Source organism: Lolium rigidum, chromosome 5 (genome assembly GCF_022539505.1).
Source record: "Lolium rigidum isolate FL_2022 chromosome 5, APGP_CSIRO_Lrig_0.1, whole genome shotgun sequence".
Lineage (NCBI taxonomy): Eukaryota > Viridiplantae > Streptophyta > Magnoliopsida > Poales > Poaceae > Lolium > Lolium rigidum.
In genome coordinates this window covers 113,113,697-113,140,769 of record NC_061512.1, presented here as the reverse complement: position 1 = coordinate 113,140,769, position 27,073 = coordinate 113,113,697, and the positions used below count along the sequence as shown (strand labels likewise).

Below are 27,073 nucleotides of genomic sequence, written 5' to 3'. Positions count from 1 at the left end.
GAAGGTAAATCTTATCTATAATTTTTTAGGAATTCACTTGATCTGCTATGTTTTGGTGAAAGTTTGCAACTGGACATATGTTAGCTAGTGTTCTTCGGGGTTCTATATTTCGGCAAAAATTCTCCAATGACTTGCATCATTGCAAATTTTATTTTTGGTATCATGGTCTTGACTTTTATGTAATACTAGCATATTAGTATGTTGGGACATGAGGTTCATTTGCATGATATGTGCAGTTCTGCGTAATAGTAGCAACTGTATGTGACCCAACATGTTTTATGGTTGTTGCGTGAATATTAGCCCCTGATTTTTTGAACAATAAATATGCTTGCAATTTTGTTAATTTCCCACGAGAATGTTGGCAGGCAGATATAGCATGTAAAATCTATGTGAAGCATGCATCTTAATTTGTTTGAAGAAAACAAATCTTTGCACTTGTCATGGTTTAACTACTAGAACGAATGGACAAATACTGTTATGTGTTACGAAATCTAACTCAGAACAGATTTGCTAAAATAACTGAAAATAACCATGAGCCACCTTCATCATAAATTTGATTCCATGTTCTTTTGTTTTGTTTTCTTTTCTTTTGCCGACGTTTTAGTTGTGGCGTGTTGGAAGCACATCGTAAAAAAAAAACTTGGAAGCAGATAAACTGACGAAGTTTGGTGCTATATATCATGGCACTATATCACTTGAACTATCCTGATCTACTATGTTTTGTCGTAAGTTTGCAACTGGACATATCTTAGCTTGCGTGCTTCCAAATAGTATATCTCAGAGCAAATGCTCCAATTACTTGTATGGTTGCAACTTTTATGCTTGCTATCAGTGTCTTGCCTGTAATAGCATACTATTAGTATGCAGGGACATGAGGTTCATTTGCATGCCTTTTAAGTAATAAAGCGTTTTTTTATTGAAAATATGAGGTTCATTTGCATGTGTGTGATCAGCATGTTTTATGGTTGCAATTTGACTATTATATTAGCCCTAGCTTTTGTGAACAACGCATATGCTTGCGTTTTTTGTTCATTTGCCATGGGAACTGTGGGCAGATTGATTATCAATCATTGATATAATATGTAAAATCTATGTGAGGCATGCATCTTAATTTGTTTGAACAAAACAGCTATTTTCACTTGTCATGGTTTAGCTAGCACATTGAAGGGAACACATTGCTACGGGCTATGTAGTGTGACTCGGAACAGATTTGTTGTTAAAACAACTGATTAACCATGAGCCACCTCATCTTATATTTACTGGCCTTTTCTTTTGTGGTAAGTTGGGTGAAGGTCCTTATTCACTCTAAGATCTGTAGTGCGACCTATTAATGTCCCCTTTTCATTCCCTTATCTTTACAGTTGACAAGGATACAAATGTGATCTTGCAATTTTTGTTTTATATGATTGTTTTTGTGTTCTTCCATCTCATTACTGCTTAAGGTGCCCTGTAATATCTCAGTAAGGATTTCTTCCAATATGATTTTGCACAAAGCGGCAAGAGTGAAGTTATTATTTGAAAGTAGAAGTTTCTTTTGGTAGTTTTTATCATACATGTTCTTTCTCACTTCTGGTTTGTTGGAGATAGCAAATTATCTTGATCGTAGAAGAGCTAATTACATGCTCCGATCATCCTATCCTGACCTGGGATGCTTGCCAATTATAGCATCATAACAACCAATTGATGTGCACATTAATTTGAAAGCACTCCATAGATCAACCGATGAAGTTTGAGGACATCATGGTGGGCATTATATCCCTTGAATTATGGTCCTTTCAAGTGACTTCGGTAGCAAAGTTTATTTAGGACACATAAGTAAAGTTCGCACTGACATAATGTTGAATTGTTTACCACTTTTTCATTGTATATGTTTTAGTGCACATTCCCCTAGTTCTTGTTTTATGTTGAAGGTAAATGGTATCTATAAATTCTAGGAATTTACTGGATCTGGTATGTTTTGCTGAAAGTTTGCAAGTGGACATATGTTAGCTAGTGTGCTTCCGGATACTATATTTTGGTAAAAAATGCTCCAATGACTTGCATCATTGCAAATTGCATTTGTGGTATCAGGGTCTTGCCATTTATTTAATAGCATATTAGTATTTTTTTTGGAAGGGTAATAGCATATTGGTATGTTATAGGACATGAGGTTCATTTGCATGAGATGTGCAATTCTGCCTAATAGTAACAACTGTATGTGATCCAGCATGTTTTATGGTTGTTGCATAAATTAGCCCCGGCTTTTGTGAACAATAAATATGCTTGCAATTTTGTTAGTTTCCCACGAGAACGTTGGCTGACAGATATAACATGTAAAATCTACGTGAAGCATGCATCTTAATTTGTTTGAAGAAAACAAACCTTTCCACTTGTCATGGTTTAACTACTAGAATGAATGGACAAATGTTGTTATGTGTTATGAAATCTAATTCGAAACAGATTTGCTAAAATAACTGAAACTAAACATGGGCCACTTTCATCTTAAATTTACTTTCATGTTCTTTTCTTTTCTTCCATTGACTAGTGGTGGCATTTTGGCTGAAGGTATTTATGATCACTCTAAGGTCTATACTGTGACAATAATTGTCCCCTTCCATTCCCTTAATTGTATGTTCTGCCTGCAAAGTTTTTGACCAATTACTGTTCTCATTTGCTCACGAAATTCGAGAAGTTTGAATCGCTAGCTGTTGATTCTGTCATTCCTATGATTCAGGGTGATGACTTCAGACTACGTACTGAGGCAAGGTGTCGGTTTATCTTTTGTTCGAAGTCGGCTTACACATCATTTAACTTCTGTCGCCGCAGTGCTACTGCGATCTGCACTTCATGGCTTTAGTCAGCAAATAGGGAAAGCTCCGAGTACCTTATCCTCTATGAGACAATGCACCAGACTGTTAAGCAAACGCAGTGATATTTAAGCATCCTTTGTACAGTAGTATGTGATGATCTAAATACAGCGATAAACAATAAAATGTGCTGATGCTTGTTGCGAGTAACATTTATCGTATTTTGATGATGCATTCAAATCTCATGCTTCATACATAGTTTGTGACTTTGTGTGTCGTGTGATGGTAGCTTGAATCTGTAATTCTGTGTGCACCAATGGCTCACCTGATTGAATCTGGCTAGGGCAGCCCCTGTATAAACACGCATTTACCACGTTGTGAAGTATGAAGTTTGAAAGCCTTGTCTTCTGCAGATAGCTACTAATGCATTTATCTAAACGAATGTCAAAGCAGTAACAAACAGTCTGAAGATTCGAACAGCTTGGAGTGAAGCAGGAAATAGACAATCAGAATGAAATATAGCAGTAGCATTTGAAACATGAGGTTGAGTTTTGAAAGTACTTCGCTGTGATGCTGATATATTCATGCATAGCTGGCTAGCTGCATTCTTTGATCAAGATATAGGCGGAGCATGTGAAGATTTATTTGTGTCTCATCTTTGTGCACGCACTGGTGTAGCCAGGAAGCCAGTTTCCTATTTCGTGTAAGTGTACTTTGCTTGCGTACTCTGTCTGTTGTCTCCCCGCTGCAGGACTGCACACAGGCGCGGAAACAAAGCCCTGCGTTTGCAGAGATAGAGTTGAACAAGGAGTCTTTCTTGCGACTTTTTGATTTGTTATGCAGACTCTCATCTGAAAAGTATTAAAGTTTTCTCATCAGTCATCAATTGTTGCAATTTTGTAAATATTTGTTGAACTGTCGTTAGGCTGTGAGGGAATTTGTATAGGATTTGTAATTCATCTCACCGGGACTTACCTCTAGGAGAGTTTTCTTTGCCTCCAAAGTTTTGTTACCTATATATACTTACCTGAGAGCATCAGTACAACTTCAACCGCATTACGAAACATCATACTCCTCCTTTTTATCACCCGTAATATCCTAGACCTAGCTTATAAACACGCTTTCGCGCCGCACCGTGCATGGGAGGTCGATCTCCATGATATCTGCCGGTGGCCGCGCAACCATTAGCTATGTCTCATCCTCCAAACGGTTGATCTCTCTCTTGAGTCTTCTTCTTGATTTAAATTGGGATCTTTTCTCTCCCGGTCGTTCTGTTTTTTGTTTACTCGACAGGCAACGCATTCACCGGCAATGCACCCAAACATCCGAGATCGTTTTCGCCTTGTCAACGAGCATGTGCACCTACCACTGATCGAGCTATTGGGTTGCTGCTGCATCGACCCTTTATGCAACACCGCCGCCCTTGGTCCTCACTACTGGCTACCAATGCGCCTTCCTAGGTGTGTACGTGTTGGTGGCCTCCAACCGCGACACTAACTCACGCCCTGCAACTATGTCGTCCCCTCGGGTTGTAGCGTCGCTGCACGCGATCATCTTCGATGTCCCCGCGCATCAACGTCCTAGGTTATCACGATGCCACCTCCCTCGTCACGGCTCACCACCTTCTGCGAATGGTCTTCATCACGCCGCTGGGTTTTGGCCTACTTCGAGTATCGTGGTCACGCTTCTATAGGTAACCTACATGGCCACTCGTCTAGTATAACTTCGTCGCTACCGTCACTACCTCGTCAAATTAATAAATAAGATCCTCTAGAAAGGTGGTTAATTTTCTAGCTATTCTAGCAGTAGTCCGAAATACAAAGAACTCTCAAAATCTTTTATTTGAAATAAAAGTAATTGTGCTATTCTATATTGAAGGAATTGCACGACATTTTAAATAGAAATGATATCTACGGATAGTTTCAGAAAACATCGACATTTGCTTTCATTCCACCACAAAAATAACATAAAATTCATTCTAAAAAAATGTAAAATATTTTTTTAAAAGGTGGGAAGGCCTGCTCCGTGATGCATGGAGGAAAATAAAAAAAAGTTACGAGTGTCAAAATAAACTAAGGGAACCTAGACAGTTTTATTTTTGTACAACACGTAAAAAGGAATATAGTTTTACCAATATTTACAGGTTAATTCGAAAGTTTTCTCAAAAAGAGTTCATTTAGAATATCTTTCAAAACTTAGTACTCCGTATGTGGGAAATTCAATTCGGCTCCCGGGTGCGTATGCTCCCTCTACCAAAAAAACATATTTCGAAATGTCAAAAAATTTAGATAAAAAATTCTACATGTACATCTCCATAATGTATGTGCATTCGCTAAGTTTCACGAAAAACCAATATTTTTTGTGGTCTATGTAAAAAGGAGAAACTTTATCTCGTGAAAAGCATTATTTTTAGTACTGAATTTTGTCTTTTTTACACACGGTCACATGATAAGTCGATTTTTTATGAAACGACTTTGTGAGCGCGTAGCACGTGAAGATGTACGTACAAATTTTTTGTTTCAATTTTTTTGAAATTTAAAATGTTCATAACATGCATTTCAAAATATAGGGAGCATATGCACCCATGTTCCAAAACACCACTCTACTGTACCGTTACTACTTTAGCTGGGCGAACTGAGCGTGGAGCAGGGAACCCGGCTGGGTCGCTATCATTTCAACTTGAGGGGAGGTGAGCCGCCGAGGCGTGTCTCTGTTCTGTCCCTCTCTACAACTCCACCACCACCACCACCACCAGTCACGGCCGCCGCCGCCGCCGCCGCCACCAATGGCGCGGAAGACTGGGAAGAAGAGAGGCGGAAGCAAGCCCAAGCCCCAAACCCAAACTCCACCTTCCTCTAGCTCGCCCAACTCGGTTTCGCCCCCACCATCGGTGGAGCCGCCGGCGGAGGCAGCGATCGACGTCCTACCCCTGGATGTATTCCCGAACATCTTCCGCCGTCTCTCCCTCGTCGATCTCCTCCGCGCCGCCCTTGCCTGCCACCGCTGGTGCCGCGTCGCCGCCCGCTGCCTCCCCCGCGCCGCTCCCCTCCTTGGCTACTTCTTCCACCCCGTCAAAACCGCTACCCCGCCGCACATCCACCAAAGAGACCCAACCCGCTACGACGCCGTCTTCGCTCCCTCGACGCCTCCTCCCCGCGCCTCTCCCTCGACTTCGCGCCGGACGCCTCCCGCTTCGAGCTCCACGACTGCCACCAAGGCCTCCTGCTCCTCGAGCCCAACGTGCCGACTCCAAGGTCGACGCACCCCCGCCTTCTCGTCCTCGACCCGGCCACCCACCGCCGGGCTCTCCTCCGGCCGCCGCCGCGCGACACCGTGCCCGACGACCACCGCTGGCGCAGATCCAGGTACTACGTCGGCTCCGCGCTGCTTTCCCGCGCTCACCTGAGCAAGCTCTGCTTCGAAGTCGTCTGCTTTACCATCGACGGCGGGCATCCGCGCGCCTGGGTCGCGTCCTTCGACAACGACCAGTGCCGCTGGCGCGCGCTCCCGCTGGCCGAGCATATCCTGGTCGATTTCGACCCCTACTGGTTCGAGACCCGCGGCGTACACGCTGCCGGGAAGATGTACTGGCACATCTGCAACTCCAGCCGCGTGCTGGAACTGGACCTCGCCACGCTGACCTTCTCGTACCTGCTGCCGCCGGCGGCGCTGCCGGGCCACCGCTTCAAGTACCGCATGGGGGAGACGCCCGACGGGCGGCTCTGCGTGGTGACCGTGGAGAACGAGCTGATGCAGCGCTGGGTGCGCGGCGACAGCATGCACAGCGACAACGGCTGGATTGTGGAGGAGGAGATGGATATCAGCAAGGTCTACGACACCGTGCCCGGCCTGCCCAAGGACCGGATCAGGAGGAAGCAGAGCATCATGGTCATGGACGTCGACGTGGGGCAGAAATGGAAGCTCTTCATCGAGATGCTGGGGTACGGGACCTACTCCTTCGATTCCAACACCCGCAAGCTCGACCGCCTCGCCACCAAAGGCGGCAAGGAGTACGGCAAGCCCATCTGCGCCTACGTCCTCGCATGGCCGCCTGCCTTCCTTGCTCAAGCGTAATGTGTAGTAAGATCTTCCCTTTTCCGTGCCTAATAAGTTTCTCCGTGTAGCATCAGTTTCTCCGTGCCTAATAAGTTTACTAGTCTGTTGCATGCTTATGATGATTTAGCTCTGCTTGACAATATGATTTTGCGCATCTGTAGAAGTTCATTTTAGAAGTTCTTGTCGGTCTTTCTCACTTCTGGTTTGTCAGCGAACAGATTATATTGCTGCTAGACGAGTTAAGCACATGCTTTGATACTCCTATTCCTATACACATCTGTTGTACACTTGTACTTCACACTGTGAAGCTTGCTGGTTAATTATAGCACCATATATAATAACCAATTATTTATGTGTACATTAACTTGATAACACTTCATGGATTAACCTATGATGTTTGATGCCATCATGGTACGTAGCACAGCTTTATTCAGAACATGGGAAGTAAAGTTTACACTGATGCTATCATAGTGTTCAATGATACATATGCTTGTGTTTTTGTTAACTTCCCATGTGAGTTCTAGGCGCATATATATAATATTTAAATTCTATGTGAAGCATGCACCTTAAATTGTTTGAAGAAAACAATTTTTTCACTTTTCATGGTTTAACCACTAAAATAAAAGGGTGTCATCTAATTTCTGTTGCCTTGAGTGAGCTCTGTATCCCTTCTTTGCATGAAGGGAACAAATCTTGCTACAGTATGTGTTATGCAATGTGAATCAGAACAGAATTGCTGTAAGAAATAAATAACTGAAAATAACCAGGAGCCACCTCATCTTAAATTTACCTTCATGTTCTTTTTCTTTTCGTTGACCTTTTATTTGTGGTGACTTGGGTGAAGGTACTTATATTCACTCTAAGATCTTCATTGCAAGTACCAGTGCCCCTTTCTGTTCCCATATAGACAAGGATGCCAATGTTCTTTTGAGTTATTTTTTCAATGTTTCCATTAGAAGATCAAATAAACGTCGAAAGGGACACTATTGGTGTGCATATGATAATTTTTATATACATCTATCTCATTACTTTGTACTTAATTTGTTTTTGGAACTTGGAGTTTAGCTACTCATAGTTCTGACTATGTATTTGAATTTCTATTAGTAATGAAATTCTTCCTTAAAATATACAAGCTCAACTGAATTTGTAAAATCTTGCTCTTTGAAGAAATAAATGCTTTATTGAAAGAGTTGATATCGGTGGCAGTTATGAGTTATGAACATCATGCACATACAAATGTCTCCTGTTCTACCTACAAAGTACTTGACCATCTCCTTCGCTTATTTGCTCAAAAAATTCTAGAAAAGTTTGAATCACTAGCTGATGATTCTGTCTTTCCTTTGATTCAGGTGACAAGTTCTGGCTAGGTGCTCAGAGGTGGTAGCAGCTCATCTTTTGTTCGAAGTCAGCTCACATCCTAGCATTTTTGTTCATTCAGCGCATAGGGACGTTCCAACGATCTTATCCTGAATGAGACAGTGAGACTGTTTAAGCATTGCAGACGCCATGATATCTAAGCATCCTTTGAAATGTATGGTGTTCCGAAGACAGCGATAAACAACAAATTGTGCTGGTCTTTCATGGTTTTGCTTGTTGGCGGAGTGACATTGTTTTCTGACTACGCATTTAAATCTCTTCCTTGCTAGTTTATTTGTTCTGCGATTGTACTATCTTGAATTTGTATGTGCAGCAATAGCTCACCCTGCTTGCATCTGGCAGTTGCAGCCCCTACTGTCTAAACTCCATGGCATTTGCCTCGTCTTCGGCAGATAGCTCGTCATGCTTTACCTAAACTAAAGGCAAAGCAGCATCGCGCAATCTTTTGAAAATTACGATCAAATGGCCTGGACATGCGTATGTAATAATTTTAGAATTTGGATTGAAATCTCGCGGTAGCATGAAACATATCCTTGAGTTTTGAAAATCCACCATCCTCTGTTGTAACGCATTCATGATATTACTAGCAGCTGTTTAGCGAAAAAATCATTTTGACTCACGGGTCCATATGAATCCATTTTCGTGAAAACACATTTTAAAATAATAAAAAATTTCTGAAATAAAATTTAGCATGTGCATCTACACATTTTATATCTGGACACAAGTCTTTTTAGGAAAAAAAAAAGGAATATTTTTTGTGTCCCGTGTACAAATAAAAAAATTGATGCTCCAACATTTACGGGACATATTTTGTCTTTTTTATATATGGCACATAAAATGTTTTTTTTGGCCGAAAACTTGGGTACGAACATAAAATGTTTGGATGTACACGCGATTTTTTGTTTCAAATTTTTTTTGGCATTTTAATAGAAAAATTCCACTTTTTTTTTATCATAGGGTCAAAACTACACCTCCCTACTTAGCTGCATTCTTTGGTGCTACTGTAACATCGGCGAAGCGGTAGTGGTGGGGTGGGGAAGGAATGCTCTTAGAGCACCTTCATTGGCACGCCCATAGCGACCCAATATCGATGTGGAGGTCCGGCATAGATTTTGGACCACAGTAGCGCGTTCCAAAAGTGGTCGGCCAGTTTTAGAGCCCGTGCTGGCTCCTTCGGACGAGACTTGAATTGGCACGCCGCCTAGTCACACGTTTGATTTCGTCCCTCGGTCGCGTCAGTAGCCCGAAAATCTTACTTCTATTCCCCAATTTCCTTCCCCTCCTGCACACCGCTTCATTTCTCCCACCCCCCTATCCAGCTCCCGCCCCGCGACTCTATCTCTTGCCGTCCTCCCTAGTGCCTGCTTCACCGTCGTCGTTTCTGACATGCCTCCATATGTAGAAGAAGAATTCTGCCCGGCAAAGTCGTGTAAGGTTACGTTGAAGGAGATTCGACGCACATGCCGGAGGAGGAGTGGGTTACTGGGAGCGCCGATGGAGATGCCCTTACAAGATCGTGTATGCAATCAAGTTTGTCTGATCTACATCTTGGCAAATGAATGTTTCTTTTCAACAGGTTAAAGTTATCATCTCCCTAAAATATAGAGGAAGAGAATCTTGCATAGTAGAATTAGCTCACATGAACAAACATGAAATAGGAAGGCAAGGTGCCTGCATTACAGACACGGTACAATGCTGCAAGTTGTGCATGAGACTATGGGAGCCATCTAAGAATGGGAGTATGTTTCTGCGGTGCTCTTTACCTTGGCGTAGGAGCACCCCCACAAGGAGTATCATGGAAACGGAAGTGCATTAGCACATGCATGCGATTGACCGTCCTGGTCCTTGTCCTGGTCGCACACAAAAAAGCTACTGTAGCTAGCTTTACAGTCCATGGAGGTTCAACTTTGTATCCCTGCAGGCACAGCAGGGTGCAGAAATCGTACGTAGCCTGTACGATCCATCAGAGACGAGACCAAGTTCAAATTCACCCAACTTCTTCCCCATCCACTGTACGTAGCCTGTACGATCCATCAGAGCGAGCGAGAGAAGAGAACACCGATCGAGCCAACCGCGCGAGAGACATCCATGGCGATGTTCAAGACGGCGGCGACGGAGCAGCTGAAGCTGCTCGCGCTCGCCTTCGTGCTGGGCAACTCCTACCGCGTGCTGCTCCGCGCCAGCCCCGCCGACAACGCCGCCTGCGGGCGCGACCTGCACCTCCGCGTGGACGCCGGCCACGACCGCCTCGTCCTCGCCACCCTCGCCGCCGGCACGCTCCTCATCGCGGCGCGGATGGCGGTCGACGCCGCCGAGGCCAGCGCCGTCGCCGCCGCTCGTGCCGCCGCCGCCCTGAAGGGCATCAGCTCGGTCATCGCCGCTGCACGAGCCAGGGCCTTCGACGCCGACGACGGCGAGGCCGCGGCCTTAGCCGCCGCCGCGAGGGGGATCGGCTCCGTCGCCGCCCGGTGGAAGAGGCTCTCCCTGCGCGCGCTGCTCCTCCTCGCCGCCGGGCTCTCCCTCGCCGCGTCCTTCCTCGCCGTCGTCGTCTTCGAGGACGGCTTCCTCCACAGGACCGGCTGCCCCGCCGTCGACGGCTGGGTCGGCCCCACCTCGCCCGTGGCCGTGGCGCTGATGGCTCTGCTGGCGCTCCTGCACGGCGCCGTCGCGTGGGTGGCCGTGTCCAAGGACTAGGCCATCGTCGATCCATCTGCGCGTTCGTAGCTATATCTACTAGGTCGTCGTGGTGAGGTAGCCAAGCGGTGGTGTGCAATGGTAATCGCTGTGTTAGGGCAAGCGTGTTAATCTCAAAATCGATTTCTCCGGGCGTCGTCAGTGATCGATGCAACTTAGGGAGTGCGTGCATGTGTGCCCTTGGGACTTGGAAAGATGCAGTATGATCGTTTTGGTCTTAACAAATGGTGTCATAATCTTGTCTTCTCATTTGCTGTATTTTTTTTTTTTGTGTTCTACCCATTCGTTTCTCTTGCTCCATTTTACCCATTTCTCTAGACCAGCCCGTTTTTCAGCTCGAAATTAAAACATGGTTCGAATCTGGACTGGACTAGATGCAAATATGCCTGCGGTCAATCCATTGCCTCCGCACCAAGCAGGTAGAGATCAGCTAGCGATCGATAGATAGGGAGTATGTTGAATCAATTTACAGAGAGATTAACTGGTTTCCTGCTGCTTGGATGATGTGGAGGATCATACCGGTGGCGTACTCTGCTGGACAAACTTGCTTTTGGCTGCGCTGCTAGCCCGAAGCGATGATGACAGAAGCGTGTCTTGTGATCCTGCGCGGCTTCAGTCAGCCTGCCAACCTGTTTGACCGTCCAAATTCCAACTCTCTCCTCGTTGCAGCCGCGGATACACGGCATCAGTTGTTGATTTTTCAAATTTGAACGATGGAAGGAGGTAATTGCTGCCTCTGTCGGCGATTTACACAAAAATAACCCAAAACTGAAAGAAAAGCACAGACTGACCCTCCGGCGAAACTATTTCACGAATCTAACCCTTTTGTGTGGCGCCCCTCTCAAGGGCGCCACACATGCCCATGTGGCGCCTCTGGCTCTGGCGCCACACACCCATCCGACGTGGCCCGTCGACGCTGAGCTGGTGACCCCGATCCGACGTGGCAGCACGAGTGGCGCCTCTCTGGCCGGCGAGTGTGGCGCCCCTGGCAAGGGCGCCACACATTCACTTAAGTTTGGGCGCCGCGCGCGCCCAGCCCGACCCTTCTTCTTTCTTTCTCTTCTTCTCTCCCTCCTCCCCAACCCGGTTCTCTCTCTCCTCCCTCTCCCCCCCCCCCACCAAATCCACCACCAAATCGTCAGATCTGTCCGTGGAGATCGTTCCCCATCCATTTTTCAAGGTAATCTCCTTCAAATCTTCTCCATTCATCCACTAATTTCATAGATCGGGCTAGATTTGGACATGAACCCTAGACATGTTTTTTTTCTTTTGTGCACTCTATATTGTATTGTTTGTGTTGGAGATGGTAGCCTCATGTATGCATGTGTTTGAACCATAGATTTGTAGAAATCTACATATGAAATTTCACATGTATGTGTATGAACTCTATGTATGTATGTGTATGTATGTGTATGAACCCACATGTATGCCTAGTATTTGTGATGGAGTAACTCATATTTGTTAGTTGAATGGATCGTAATATGGTTCAAAAATGTAAACATGTAGGATGGCCGGTGCCGGTGGACGGGGAAGGGGCGGCCGCCGCGGTCCCGGGCGCCCCGGGCCGGGGAAGGGGCCGCCGCGGTGGAGCAGCAAGGGCCCCACGATCACCGTCACCTGCATCCTCCTCGTCTTCGCATGACGAACGCTGCTTCGAGTTCCTCCTCCGCATCGACGACGACCCACTCGGCATCAAGCGGCTACCGGACAAGTTCGCCGAGTTCGTCGACGGCCACGAGCCGGCGCACTTGCAGCTACGGGAGGCTAGCTGCAACTTCTGCCGCTGGTCCGTGGAGGTCCTGTTCGACGGGCAGGGCAAGATGTACCCGCACACGGGGTGGGACAAGTTCGCCCGTGACCTCCACCTCGAGCCCGGCTGCCAGCTCACCTTCCTGTACGAGGGGGACGGCGACATGATCGTCAAGGTGTTCGACGACACCGCCTGCCGTGTGCACTACCCCCACACCGGCGAATCCGGCTCCGACACCGATATTTAGATCGTCGAGTGTTGTCAACTCTATCTTCGTTGCTTCGTGTTGTTTGAATGCTTTCTTAAATTGTATGAAACTATGTGCTACGATGTTAGGTTTGATGATGTTATGTCCATGATGTGTGTACAAAATGGCTGTTGATATGATGTGTGTATGACATAGCTTTTGACATGATGGCAGTTTTGTTGGAATATGGTAGGATTTTCGATGGTTTTAACACATGTCAATGAGTGGCGCCCTTCCCAATGGCGCCACATTGCACAGTGTGGCACCCGTGGCATCGGCGCCACATATGCATGTCTAATTGCACAAAACATACTGTAAGACAAATAGTCTGGGACTTAGCCGTTTTGGCGAGGCTCTTTGTGTGGCGCCGAGGCCACGGGCGCCACACAAGCTTGTGTGGCGCCGATGGCACGGGCGCCACACAAAGAGGGTCGCCAAAACGGCTAAGGACTTATCGTCCGGAGCCCCTGGATGTTTTCGACCAAATAGCTCATATAAGTTGGCATGTTTGGGAGTCGGCCTTCCTCGCCTGAAAATCCATGAACTCTTGAACCTTCTTTGGGAACTCGGCATTCAAAGCAATTTCCTTCTCCGTTTCATCGGTGTAGTTCTGGAAATAGACATTCAACTTCTCGAATGTGTATTGAATGATTGCCGTCACGGGCAATGCACGGACACCCTTCAAAACATTGTTGAAGCACTCGGCCATGTTGCTTGTCATTTGGCCATATCTCCTCCCATCCTCATCATAAGCTCTCGCCCACTTTGAGTTAAATACGAGGTGTCTATGAAGAAACTCTTGACCACCCGCGTTGAGGTCTTTGTGCTTCAGCAAGCCGTTGTATAGGTTTGCGAAGCGGCGCTCCGAATAAGCGAGGCAACAATCTTGAAGAAGGTCAGACAACTCTTTGCTCTTGCATGCCCGGTAGAAGTTTGCACAAAAATGCCTCATGCACCATCGGTGATGCAAGGGAGCATGCCCGGGAATTGGAACCTCCACCGCATTGAGAATTCCTTGATGACGATCGGAGATGACACACACTTCCTTTGAGGGTGGTATGACCCTCGTCCTCAATATATGGAAAAACCATTGCCGGTTATCATTGTTCTCAATCTCTACCAATGCAAAAGCCAATGGTACTAAACGGTTGCTTGCATCACTTGCTATTGCCACCAATAGTGTGCCCTTGTACTGACCGGTCAAGAAGGTACCATCCACGGCTATGACGGGCCTACAATGTTCGAATGCCCTCGTGCATTGCTGGAATGACCAAAATGCACGGTGAAATACCCTCACTCTTTTACCATCATGCAATGTCATTTTGGTTGCGGAAGGCTCGACCACATGCACCATGCCCGGGTTAGTTGCGGCCATCGCTAACAACAACCTAGGGATACGGCTGTATGCTTCCTCCCAATCACCGTACAACATCTTGAATGCGGCTTGTTTGGCCTTCCATGCCTTCCCGTACTTGACGTCGTAGGCAAACCGGGATTTGACCGTATCTTGCACGGACCTAATGCTCATGATAGGAAGTGATGATATCTCCGCCGAGAGCTTGTATGCAATGAACTCGGATGTGAGTTGACGGTGGTCCGGCTGTGCATCCTTGCCATCAAGCTTCGGTCCCCGGCACATGTGAGTGGCTACACAACTTGTTATGTGCCAAGAGGGCCCTTTTTTGAAAGGTCGTGCACGGACAACCCATGGGCACCTTTTATCCACACATTTTAGGGTGTACCGCTTCTTCAAGTCCGAGTGAACAACGATGTACGGGCGATGATGCTTAATGGAGAACTCCTTCAACCATATCTTCAATTCCAAGAATGTATCAAACGTTAGCCCTTTAGAGATCATAGCCGTCCTACCATCCACATCTCTCTTGGATAGTGGCCTAGCTCCAAGAAGTAAACTTTTGCCACCATCAACCACGGCTCCATCCGCAAGACTAACATCACGGAACAATGGTACCCGGATATCCCGTCCGGTTACCTTCTTGAAGATCTCGGCTCTTTCGGCTTCCTTAGCCGTGAAGCCATCCTCGTCAACCTCCTCTTCGGGTCCATCATCATCCGAGTCCGACGCATAGCATCGGGAATAAGGAATGGAGTGGTCCATCTCCTCTTGCGTCCAATATTTATCCAAATCACCGACATTGTTGCCATTCATCTCGAAACAATCATCACCATCGTCATGCTCATCATACTCATTATCCAACGGAGGTTGTTGGGCAATGGGATATTGGACAATGGGAGATTGGGTGGCCTCTTCTTGGCTCATGGGTGGAGGAGTCCTCTCTCGAACGGGGGAGGAGGGCCGGTTAAGGTCAAGCTTGATACGAGCCTCAACCGTCTTGGTTGCAAACAACTCCAAAGCCTTATCTTGTGACCCGGCCACCGTCTCCTTGTAAATGGACCAACGTTGCTCGGAGTTGATACGCATTATCTTCCAACGGGTGTGCATTCCAAACCCCACATTATGCCTTCCCTCTAGCTCAATACCATCATTTGGCTCATTCCAATTCAACTCAACCCTAACTTGTGCTACCACCTCCGCAAAGCTAGGGCTAACGTCAAACACCAAGTCAACCTCTTCCAGGTCCGGCTCTATGTTTCCCTTCAAGTAAGCATCCTTGTCCACATGATGAACATGAACAATTCTTTCCATCCCCCTAGCATAATGGGAACAACACATACACACATGTGTTCATTAGATACCATAATCAACATAATCTACCCATACAAACTAGCACACTACCATTTCTTCTACTTCAACAACCCTAACATCCAACCAAATCCATCTCCACCCTCAAATCAACCAAATCCACATCTAGGGTTTCACATATAGATTGGAGCAAATACACAAAATCAATGGATGAAAAGAGGGGAAACGGAGGAGATTACCTCAAGCAACGAGTTGGGAACGATCTAGACGGACAGATCTGACGATTTGGTGGTTGATTTGGTGGGGGGGAGAGAGGGGGAGAGAGAAAACCGGGCGCCTTTGGGAGGAGAGAAGAAGAACAGAGAAAGAAAGAAAGAAAGAAGAGGGTCGGGCTGGGCGCGCGCGGCGCCCAAACTTAAGTGAATGTGTGGTGCCCTTGCCAGGGGCAAAGTGTGGCGCCGGCCAGAGAGGCGCCACTCGTGCTGCCACGTCGGATCGGGGTCACCAGCTCAGCGTCGACGGGCCACGTCGGATGGGTGTGTGGCGCCAGAGCCAGAGGCGCCACATGGGCATGTGTGGCGCCCTTGAGAGGGGCGCCACACAAAAGGGTTAGATTCGTGAAATAGTTTCGCCGGAGGGTCAGTCTGTGCTTTTCTTTCAGTTTTGGGTTATTTTTGTGTAAATCGCCGCCTCTGTCCATAAAAAGATGTTACAAATTTATGTAAATTTAGATGTATCTAGGCACCATTTACTCTGCAGATATACCCAAACTTAAACAAATCTTCAACATCCTTTTAAAGTCGGAAGAAGTACGGTTCTCTAATGTTTTGTTGACTTGCTTATTTATCCGCTCATTGTTTTTGGCTCACCACTTTGTACACTATCATATCTCTAGAAGACACAATATTTATGAACGGTGATATTCGTATGGGCCAATCTCAGTAACAATTAAGAATAAATTGCTCGGTTAATCAGCGAAAACATGGGAGAAAACCGGTCACAAATGTCAACGGACTTTTGTCACAACAGGAAGCACACATGTCGTCCAGAAGAAAGATCACCATAGAGCTATGGAGGTCAACAATGCCAGCAAACACATACCAAACAGTCATAAACCGTAGTCAATGACTAGATAACTTCGAAACCTATCGATGAAAAACAAAGGGGAGAAAAGGTTGATCTTGAGCTGACCAAGCCTCGCAACCGATGCAACACAACTCCATCAGAAGCCTCCCTTACGCGTGCACCGCTGGGAGCCCTCTTGCCTACACCACCCTAACAACCGAGCCCATGTCTACCTCCTGATCTAGCGCCTCCGTGCCCTGGGACGGCATGTCACCACATACATCACCAAAGCTTTGCCCGATAACGCCCTCTAGCGGCAGCGAGGGGATAAGGGAGGCAAAAGATGTCCCTCATTCCCAAATTTTGGCGCACCGTCGCATGGGAGAGAGGTAGGGCATCACTAATTTATGTGGCGCGCTTAATCAAAATAAATCATGGGAGTAAGGAGTTCAACAATTTTGTGATTGTATAGATGAATAAAATTCTCTTATTTTACCTCCAAATTTATCTTTTTTTGGTGTATCTCAAAAATACAAAGTATTATTTAAAGAAACTTTCCACATACGTAATATATTTGTATATGTAGTGTATATTTTTCATTATTTTCGGTACATAGAAACAATGTTTTTCAATTTTTGAAAAAAGCGGAAGCATTGGTGCTCAGGTGCAAGAACATACAAGAATAAAGAGAAGAACTCGATCTTGGTTATTGAACTACATTTTGCCGATATTTTTATATAGAATACCATGGAAAAAAGAGAAACAGAAATTTGAAAAGGGTTGGTTATCGAATTACAAAAGGAAAACACAAAATGTTAAACAATCATGATTAACACAATTCACCTAGAAACCCCAATGTAGTCTTCACAAGAAAATACCCAGTCGTAAATTTTCTGAAACCTCGGGTAGGCTTACTGAGTTTGAATCAACAAAGACCAAGTAAAAAAATCCAACCACATTTAACAAAAAAGTTGCTCAATTTGGAACAGTAAACCGGAGCCGAGGTCGTGCGGAGTCCAGTTCACCTGCTTGGCTGCTTGGCTGCTTGGCTGCGAGTACTCGTGAAGGTTCCAGCTTTTCCAAAAATTTCAATCGCGCGGCGCGCAACACAGACTGAAACCACAGAACCCCAATCCAACCTCAGCTCGCCGGCGATGGCGACGATGGCCGTCATCCGCCGCGCCGCCCTTGCCTGTCGTGTCCCGCGCCGCCTCCTCTCCCACTCCGCCGCCTCACCCCCCGACGCACCAGCCCCTTCTTCCCTCCTTGGCTACTTCTCCCACCCCTTCCATCCGCGAGACCCCAAGGTCCCCAACCCGTACAGGCACCCGCCGACCACCGCCCCGACCTTCCACCCCCTCACCGCGTCGTCCCCGCGCCTCTCCCTCGACTTCCTCCCCGACATCTCCGACCTCTTCCTCTCCGACTCCCACCTCGGCCTCCTCCTCCTCCGCCACAAGGCCGACGACATCGACTCCTGCAACCGCAGCTTCCTCGTCTGCGACCCGCTCTCGCGGCGCCACGCGCTGGTTCCACCGCCTCCCTTCGACGGCTTTTCGGGCGGCAAGGTCATCGGCGTCGCGCTCCGCTCCCGCGCCGCCGCCGCGGACGACGGCCTCCAGTTCGAGGTCGTGTACGTCACCGTCGACGGAGACCGCCCGCGCGCCTGGGTCGGATCCTTCCGCGACGGGTGGTGCCGCTGGAACGCGCTGCCGCGGTCGCGCGAGGTCGCCATCGACTTCGACCTCATGAGGTTCGAGCGCATCTGCGTGCACGCCGCGGGGGGCATGTACTGGCACATCCTCGGCAGCCACTTCGTGCTCGCGCTGGACGCGGCGACCATGGAGCTCTCCTGCCTGTCGCCGCCGGCCATCATGTGCGGCGCGGATGAAAGACGCAAGTACCGCATCGGCGAGAGGCCGGAGGACGGGCAGCTCTGCGTCGCCTCGCTGGAGGAGGACGCCATGATGCTGTGCGTGCGAGGAAATGGGGAAGGAAGCGACAATGGCTGGGTTCTGGAGATGCACGCGCCCATGCGGGAGGTGTTCGACACCGTGCCGTCGCTGCCCAAGGACCCGTTGACACGGCGCGCCAAGCTGTGGCTCAGCGACGTCGACGCTGGGCGCACCGGGAGGCTCTTCGTCCATACCATCGGGTATGGCAGCTTCGCGTATCACATGGACACGGGCAAGCTGGAACACCTTGCTACGGAGGATGGCTTGGCATACGGGCGCCCAATCTTGGCCTACTTCTCCGCTCCAGATGCCTCTTCTTCTGCATAACTTACTTTCAGGTGATTATTTCGGAGGACCTCCTTTCTATGTCATTGCTTAAATGGTTCTATGTTCTTGTTCTAGTGCTTGTGTTGCATACTTGAATGTTGAATGTGTGAGTTTTAGTAGTAGTGCTCTGAAAGATATGACCATACAAATGCTTAATTTTTGTGTATTCTTCAAGACAGTTTGATTGACATTCGCATGATAATGCCTCAATTTCATGACTTGATTTGAGATATAATCGTACAAGTGTATCTTTTTTTGGTTATCTTGAAGACACTGTGATTGATATTTACATGATAATGCGTCAACTCCATGCCTTTACTCGACGCGATAATTTTCCTACCTTTATGATTGCTCTTTAGCATTGGAGTGCTTGTGTTGCATAATTGAATGTGTGAGCTTCAGTAGTACTCTGAAAGATATGATCAGCAAATGCATAAATTTTTTGTATTCTTGAAGACACCGTGATTGAAATTTACATGATAATGCCTCGACTCCATGACTTGGGTTGAGACGATCATCACAAAACTTCAGCGCCGTGTCACCGGGTCTAGAGTCAAGTCAACAAAATATAGCACTAACATGACAATCTTTATTTTTCTGAACTGGTTCTAGTTTCTGCCATAGATTAATTATAGATACCAGTTATTTTAATTAGTTTCCACATCTCTGGGAATTTTATATGGATGTGGATATCAAAAGTTGTTTTATTGTCTTGGTAACTCAATATTTTTAAAGTTTCTGAGTTTCGGAATGAGTGGATCTTGCTGCATCTCTTGCAACTGAACCTTCTAGCTGCTACGTGGCTTTTGTTCATTGAGTAGCAGTTTTAAACAAATCACATGATATCGAACTTCTTCTGCAACTCTATGAATGCCTCTGTTACATGATTAAATCATGTACCTTTTACTAGTATAGTTTACTTATGCAAGAATTGATTGATTTGTTATGCCTGGAATTTTCCACATCGCAGTTCAGTAACATGTTCATTGTATACAGTATGATTGCACTTCAGTATTTGCAGCTGTACGTTTAGAAATAGTTTTTGTACCTTGCCACGTATGCGTTTTGCACAATGATATATTAGCTTCTTCAGTTACACTTGTTACTCCTTTTAATATAGTTTCAAGTGGAATGTAGAAATATCTCATCTTCTCATGTGATCCTCGGATTAATCATTTCTACCATAAGACCAGACATGTGTTTCCTATTTGGCGCAATCTATGGGAATACTAATCCCCGCATATGGCTCAACTCTTAAGTTTTGGAGATTGATATAGTAGCGTACAATGATTAATTCTTTTTCAACAAAGAAGAATCTGTTGTGAAGCTAATCACTATTTCCATGTTCAACGACCTGCATCCTTGATCGGTAGAGTACATACAGTTGGGGGTTTCTTTTATGTTTTATGGTATTTTTGCTATTAACTTTATAGTGTTTGTCTTTTAGTTATTTGTTGGGCTGTAAGACCCTCACCATCTTGGTTAACTATTGTAATACAAAATGATGCACACTTAGGTGTTCAAGAGAAAATGGTCATAGGTGAGTCAGGGTGTAGATAGTTAAGAAATATATATATGGTTGGAATGCTAATACTCTCGTAGATTTCTAGTGCATCACAATCAACACCACAAATTAGTGTATTATCAACATGTGGATGCCCATGCAGTTCAAAACTTAAAACACCATACAGATGGTCTGAGATTCTTGAGGTCAATTAATTGTTTACCTTGCTTATTTACTCTTTCATGAAAACCCCATTAGTTTGAGTCACTGTAAACAGTGCTGACAAATCTGTATGCCTTTGTTGTGATTCAGGGTGTTGACTGTGACTGAGAGGAGGTAGCTACATAAGCTACACAGTTTTTTGCCTAATGCCAGCCCACGGACTAGCATTTGTTGATGGCAAGTGTCATTTGTCCTTCAGTAAGCTTTCAGTAACCAGGAATTTGTAACTTCTAAGCTTGTTTTGCTTGAAGGCAAGTTTGTGTAAACATGAAAGTTCTGAAAAATAGCAGGCTTTGTCATGATAATGCGCTATGGTGCTGTTTGTGTGTCTTGCTAGGCTATCTCTGGAAAACCATTGTTCCTGTCACTTACAAGTTTATTTAGTTGTTCCTTTCTTAAGATCAAGGGTGAATGGCTACTCGGCCTGTAAACGCCATTGGAAGTGTGGAGTCTCTATTACTACATTGCACTATGAAATCCTGAAATCAGCAGGTTATGTGGTCATTTGCTGGCTTTGTGTTGTGCAAGGATAATAATGTTGCATTAGCCTAATATTTGTCACGTTGGCGTAGAGTAATAGTTAGCACTTAGCACACATAACTCTGATGTTCTTCTTTCCTGTCAGCTTACCAAATCATTTTGTGTATCATTTGATGGAGGAACTTCCCCTTCTTCAAAGAGCCACTCAGTTTGTAGTCATATTGACAGTTTAGATATATTTTTGGGATTGTCCATGATGAGGACATCCCTACTACACTACTACCTCCGTCATTGCAAGATGAAGATGATGCTGTTGTGAAGCTCAAGTCCAATGAAGTCAGGATTGGACCAATGACACGAGCTCGTGCGAAGCTACTCAAACAACAGGTGAACTTATTCCTAAGTGATACTTTGATCGATTGAGAGTTCGAGACCAGCCCCTTCTTCCCTCCTTGGCTACTTCTCCCACCCCTTCCATCCACGAGACCCCAAGGTCCCGAACCCGTACAGGCACCCGCTGACCATCGCCCTGACCTTCCACCCTCTCACCGCGTCGTCCCCGCGCCCCTCTCTTGACTTCCTCCCCGACATCTCCGCATCGAAAATAGGCTCACACCGGCGCGCTCCAAAGAGCGTTGGCGCTTTTTCGAGCCCAATAGAAACACCAACAACCCCGTGGCATGAACATGCTCAAAACATGCGTGTTCTGTGTGTGTAGTTGTAGATTTAGCTTGTGTACTAGGGGTGTGAGTGTGTGTGGTGTGCGTGAGGTGTGTGTTAGTACATGAGTTCAGATACTACAACTGTACCACCGATCGAGAGGCCTCAAAAAAAAAAACCATGTGTCGGCCCCTTGGTGAAGGGCGCGAATCGAGCACGCCGGCGCCTCGCGGCACGAGAAATTTTGAGCATGGGAGCCGCATGTCAGCCACACATTTTAGAATATACATCTTTTCTACCAAAACCCCTTCCCCTCCGCCGCTTATTTCTCCCGCCCGCCGCTCCATCTCCCATCCAGGCTCCAACCCGAAAAACCCTCACCGCCGCCATGCCGCCGAAGAGAAAGGCTCCATGGAAGACAGTGAAGGCGCCGACAAAGGCGCCGCCAAAGTCGCGCACCGTGGCGCCGAAGGAGAAGCCGGTGAACATGTCGCAGGAGGCGTGGGAGGAGGAGAAACGCCGCTGCTCCATGGTGACAGCCGACCGCAGAAGGCTCCGCCTCGCCGCTCTCGAAGCCGCGAAAGCGGCGGCTGCTGCCGAAGTGTGCCTCAGCTTGGGTGGCGGCCAGCCCGAAGGGAGCCAGCAACCCGTCGGACGCAACTTTGGCGGCGGGTTCTTGAGCTCACCCTCGTTGTCGGGGTACTACGTGGGGTACTACATGGAGAGGTTGTCGCTCTCGCAGATGGGTCTGTCGCAGATGGATGGCCGCGCCAGCTACTCCCCCAAGTGCGTCAACAACGACATGACCTTCGACTCCAACGCGCCCTTCTCACCGGATTCGGCGCCGAGGGGCAGCGGCGCCTTTTTCTTGGGCGTGGACCTGAACTTGTCGCCTGACCTGCGCCGCCCGGGAAGCACCGACGGCCACGTGATAGACGGCACCGGCCTTCCCCGCCACCTCTTCGCCGACGAGAGCAGTAGCGCCCACCAGGTGTTCGGTAGCGCGTCCGGCGTGTCCATGGGCGATGAAGAGGTGAGTTTCCTTTCTTTTTATGTGTTATGTGCATCGTAGACACCGCCGGCGACTCAAAGTAGGTAACTTGTTGCGTAGATTGCCGCCGGGGACAAGATCCTCGCCGGCTTCATACGACATGGTCACGCCTACGAACCCCCCGTCGACGAGTATGAAGAAGAGGTCGACGAGGACGAAGGTGAGGAGGAGATCTAGGAGGAGCTGATCGACGCCGACACCGGCGTGACCATGACGGCGACGACGAACAGGCGGACCGGTGGCACTCATGGTCCTAGGTGGAGGTCTTTGGAGGATGAATGTCTCATCGACGCGTGGACGCAAGTGAGCTTTTACCCCATCACTGGCGCCAATCAATCCTCCGGCAAGTAGTACAAGGGCATTCTTGATTCATTCAACAAGAAGAAGAACTTTGGTGAGTACACTGCCATCAACATGATCCAGAACGATGGCGCCCACTCCCACCGTTGGAACATCATCAAGGTGGCGTGTAGAAAGTTCCATGGCTACTATGAGAAGATTAAGGGCCGGAAGGAGAGCGGCAAGACGATGGTAGATTGGGTATGATATGTATGTCCATTTGGTGATGTCTATTTCATAATGCATCATAGTGTATCTATTTGATGATGTCCATCTTGTTCTATATCTTGTCAATGAGATGCTCGACGCCCTCAAGATGTATAAGAACCAAAACGAGGACAAATATTTCCCCTTCATGTACTGCTTCAACAAACTACAAGGTTGCAAAAAATGGGACACCATCCGGCACACTCTCAACAAGGAAAGCGTTGGGGAAGATGGGCCGGTCGATCCAACCGGCGTCTCCACCGGGCATCCCATTGGCAACAAGAAGGCCAAGGCCGAGAGGAATGCGGCAACAGCATTGGCCGCCTGATACGTCTCAAACGTATCTATAATTTCTTATGTTCCATGCTACTTTTATGATGATACTCACATGTTTTATACACACTTTATGTCATTATTATGCATTTTCCGGCACTAACCTATTAAGGAGATGCCGAAGAGCCAGTTCTTGTTTTCTGCTGTTTTTGGTTTCAGAAATCCTACAAAGGAAATATTCTCGGAATTGGACGAAATCAACGCCCAGGGTCTTATTTTTCCACGGAGCTTCCAGAAGACCGAAGGGGATACGAAGTGGGGAGACGAGGCGCCCAGACTACAGGGCCGCGCGGCCAGGGTGGGGCCCGCGCCGCCCTATGGTGTGGGGCCCTCGTGCCTCCTCCGACTCTGCCCTTCCGCCTACATATAGTCTCCGTCGCGAAAATCCTATTACCGAGAGCCACGATACGGAAATAGTTCCAGAGACGCCGCCGCCGCCGCCGCCAATCCCATCTCGGGGGATTCAGGAGATCGCATCCGGCACCCTGCCGGAGAGGGGAATCATCTCCTGGAGGACTCTTCATCACCATGATCGCCTCCGGATTGATGCGTGAGTAGTTCACCCCTGGACTATGGGTCCATATCAGTAGCTAGATGGTTGTCTTCTCCTCTTGTGCTATCATGTTAGATCTTGTGAGCTGCCTATCATGATCAAGATCGTCTATTTGTAATACTACATGTTGTGTTTGTTGGGATCCGATGAATATGGAATACTATGTCAAGTTGATTATCAATCTATCATATATGTGTTGTTTATGTTCTTGCATGCTCTCCGTTGCTAGTAGAGGCTCTGCCCAAGTTGATACTTGTAACTCCAAGAGGGAGTATTTATGCTCGATAGTGGGTTCATGCCTCCATTGAATGCGGGACGAGTGACGGAAAGTTCTAAGGTTGTGGATGTGATGTTGCCACTAGGGATAAAACATCAATGCTTTGTCTAAGGATATTTGTGTTGATTACATTACGCACCATACTTAATGCAATTGTCTGTTGTTTGCAACTTAATACTTGGAGGGGTGCGGATGCTAACCTGAAGGTGGACTTTTTAGGCATAGATGCATGCTGGATAGCGATCTATGTACTTTGTCGTAATGCCCTGATTAAATCTCATAGTAGTCATCGTGATATGTATGTGCATTGTTATGCCCTCTCTATTTGTCAATTGTCCAACTGTAATTTGTTCACCCAACATGCTATTTATCTTATTGGAGAGACACCACTAGTGAACTGTGGACCCCGGTCCATTCTTTTACATCTGAAATACAATCTACTGCAATACTTGTTCTTTACTGTTCTTCGCAAACAAACATCATTTTCCACACTATACATTTAATCCTTTGTTTACAGCAAGCCGGTGAGATTGACAACCTCACTGTTAAGTTGGGGCAAAGTACTGTGATTATGTTGTGCAGGTTCCACGTTGGCGCCGGAATCCCTGGTGTTGCGCCGCACTACACTCCGTCACCAACGACCTTCACGTGATCCTTGACTCCTACTGGTTCGATAACCTTGGTTTCTTACTGAGGGAAAACTTGCTGCTGTACGCATCACACCTTCCTCTTGGGGCTCCCCACGGACGTGTGCTTCACGCGTATCACCGCCATGGACGCCTCCCTCGATAAGATGATATCCTCCTTCTCAATGGAGAACAAGGAAGCGGCGGATAGGGCCACCGTAGTGTGGAAGGCAATACTAGAGAAGCAAGACATGAAGATCGAGTTGGAGAGGCAGAAGGTGGAGGCGGCAAAGATGGAAGCTCACGCCGCCGCCATGAAGGCCACCAACGAAGCGACACAACTTTCGTTGGCCAAGATGTCTCAAGAATTGAAGATGTTGATGGCCGACATGGAGAAGATGGACCCATTGACGAGGACGTGGCACGAGATGTACCGCGAGTGCATTGGCCAAGGGGTGTTGGCGGCGCGAGCTGCATCGGCGTCCATGACTCCCCCGGCACCCTCGACATTCATGACTCCGCCGGCACCGTCAACGTTCATGCCCCCCCCCCCCACGAAACCGTCAACGTTCATGCTCCCCCCCCCCCGGCGACTGTGGATCCGGTTGTAGCGATGGAGCTGTCGCCGGGGCTCGCCAACGATGAGGACGTCATCGAGGTTGAGCCGCCCATGACCTCGTTCATCTGATCATTTGGTTGTATTTTGTCTTTTCAGGGTGTAAACCCTGATAAGTTTTTACAAGTCTCAACATATAGATGATAAACAGCCATCTTTTCTTTAGCTTTACAATTTAAAATTTTCATACTTCATTCATTCTGAACAAAACAATGTTGATACATTCAAATTTTGACAAATGTTCAAACGCAGTTGGATTACAGTCTATGTATTATGATATAATGCCCAATACCAAATTATCATAGTAATCATCTTGTCATGTATCGATCGATATTCTGTCAATTGCCCTTATTTACCCAACATGCTATTAGTTGTAAAGCTAATGTAATTTATTTACATTCAAATTTTAATCATCTTGTCATCTACTCTCTTCGTCCTACGAAGCTTATCTGAAATTTAATAAAATTTAGATGTATCCCGACATTAAATAGCATCTAGATACATTCAAATTTTGACAAATATTCGAGAACTTTTATGGGGGTACCTTCTATTAAGGCAAGCGCCCCGCTACCTCTTTTCTCCATCGACGCAGCACCCGACGCTGGGATTGAGTAGCCTAAGTGTCGATCAATCAGGAAAATAATCCTAGCCCCCTACACTGTCACACATGGTAAGCCAAGTTGACGTTTCACCGGCCGTTTGTCAGCCTGACTTTTTCAGAGAGGCAATCCGAAGAATCTGCCTTCAACAGGGTAATTTTGCCTCTCCATGCACTCCTTCGGGGGTTATTTCAATTACTACTAATATTGTAATATCTTCCATATGGTAAATTCCGTACTATCATCAATCGACTAAATGACAAACCTAACTCTAAACTTTGAGAGAAAATATGCAATTATGGGTATGCATACTCTGCTTACAAACAAAACGTTGGAACCTCTCTCTATATATACTGCTTCGAGAGCCATATGAATTAATATCGTATGATGGCTTCTGTAGGGTAAATTTACCACTAAACAATCGACAACATGACAGACCTAACACCGAACTTGAAGAGAAATCAGGACATTATTATAGTGACGGACGCTCTACCTCGCGCACGCGGCGTCCGGTGCATACAACATCGGACCATGCGCACAGCCCTTCTTCCTCTCCCAATTCGATTTCCGATACTGGTGGGATCGGGTAGGACTCCAACACGAGTCGAGTCAGTTTCCGATACTGGTGGGAGTACATGCCGTCGTCTATCTATCTATATAATCATACACGTACATACTTGTCAC

General features: G+C 46.9%; 1 pseudogene; it reads left to right on the top strand.

Moving 5' to 3' along the window:
- Window positions 1–5,535: 5,535 nt before the first annotated feature.
- On the top strand, window positions 5,536–8,481 carry LOC124654573 (annotated as a pseudogene).
- The last annotated feature ends 18,592 nt before the right edge of the window (window positions 8,482–27,073 follow it).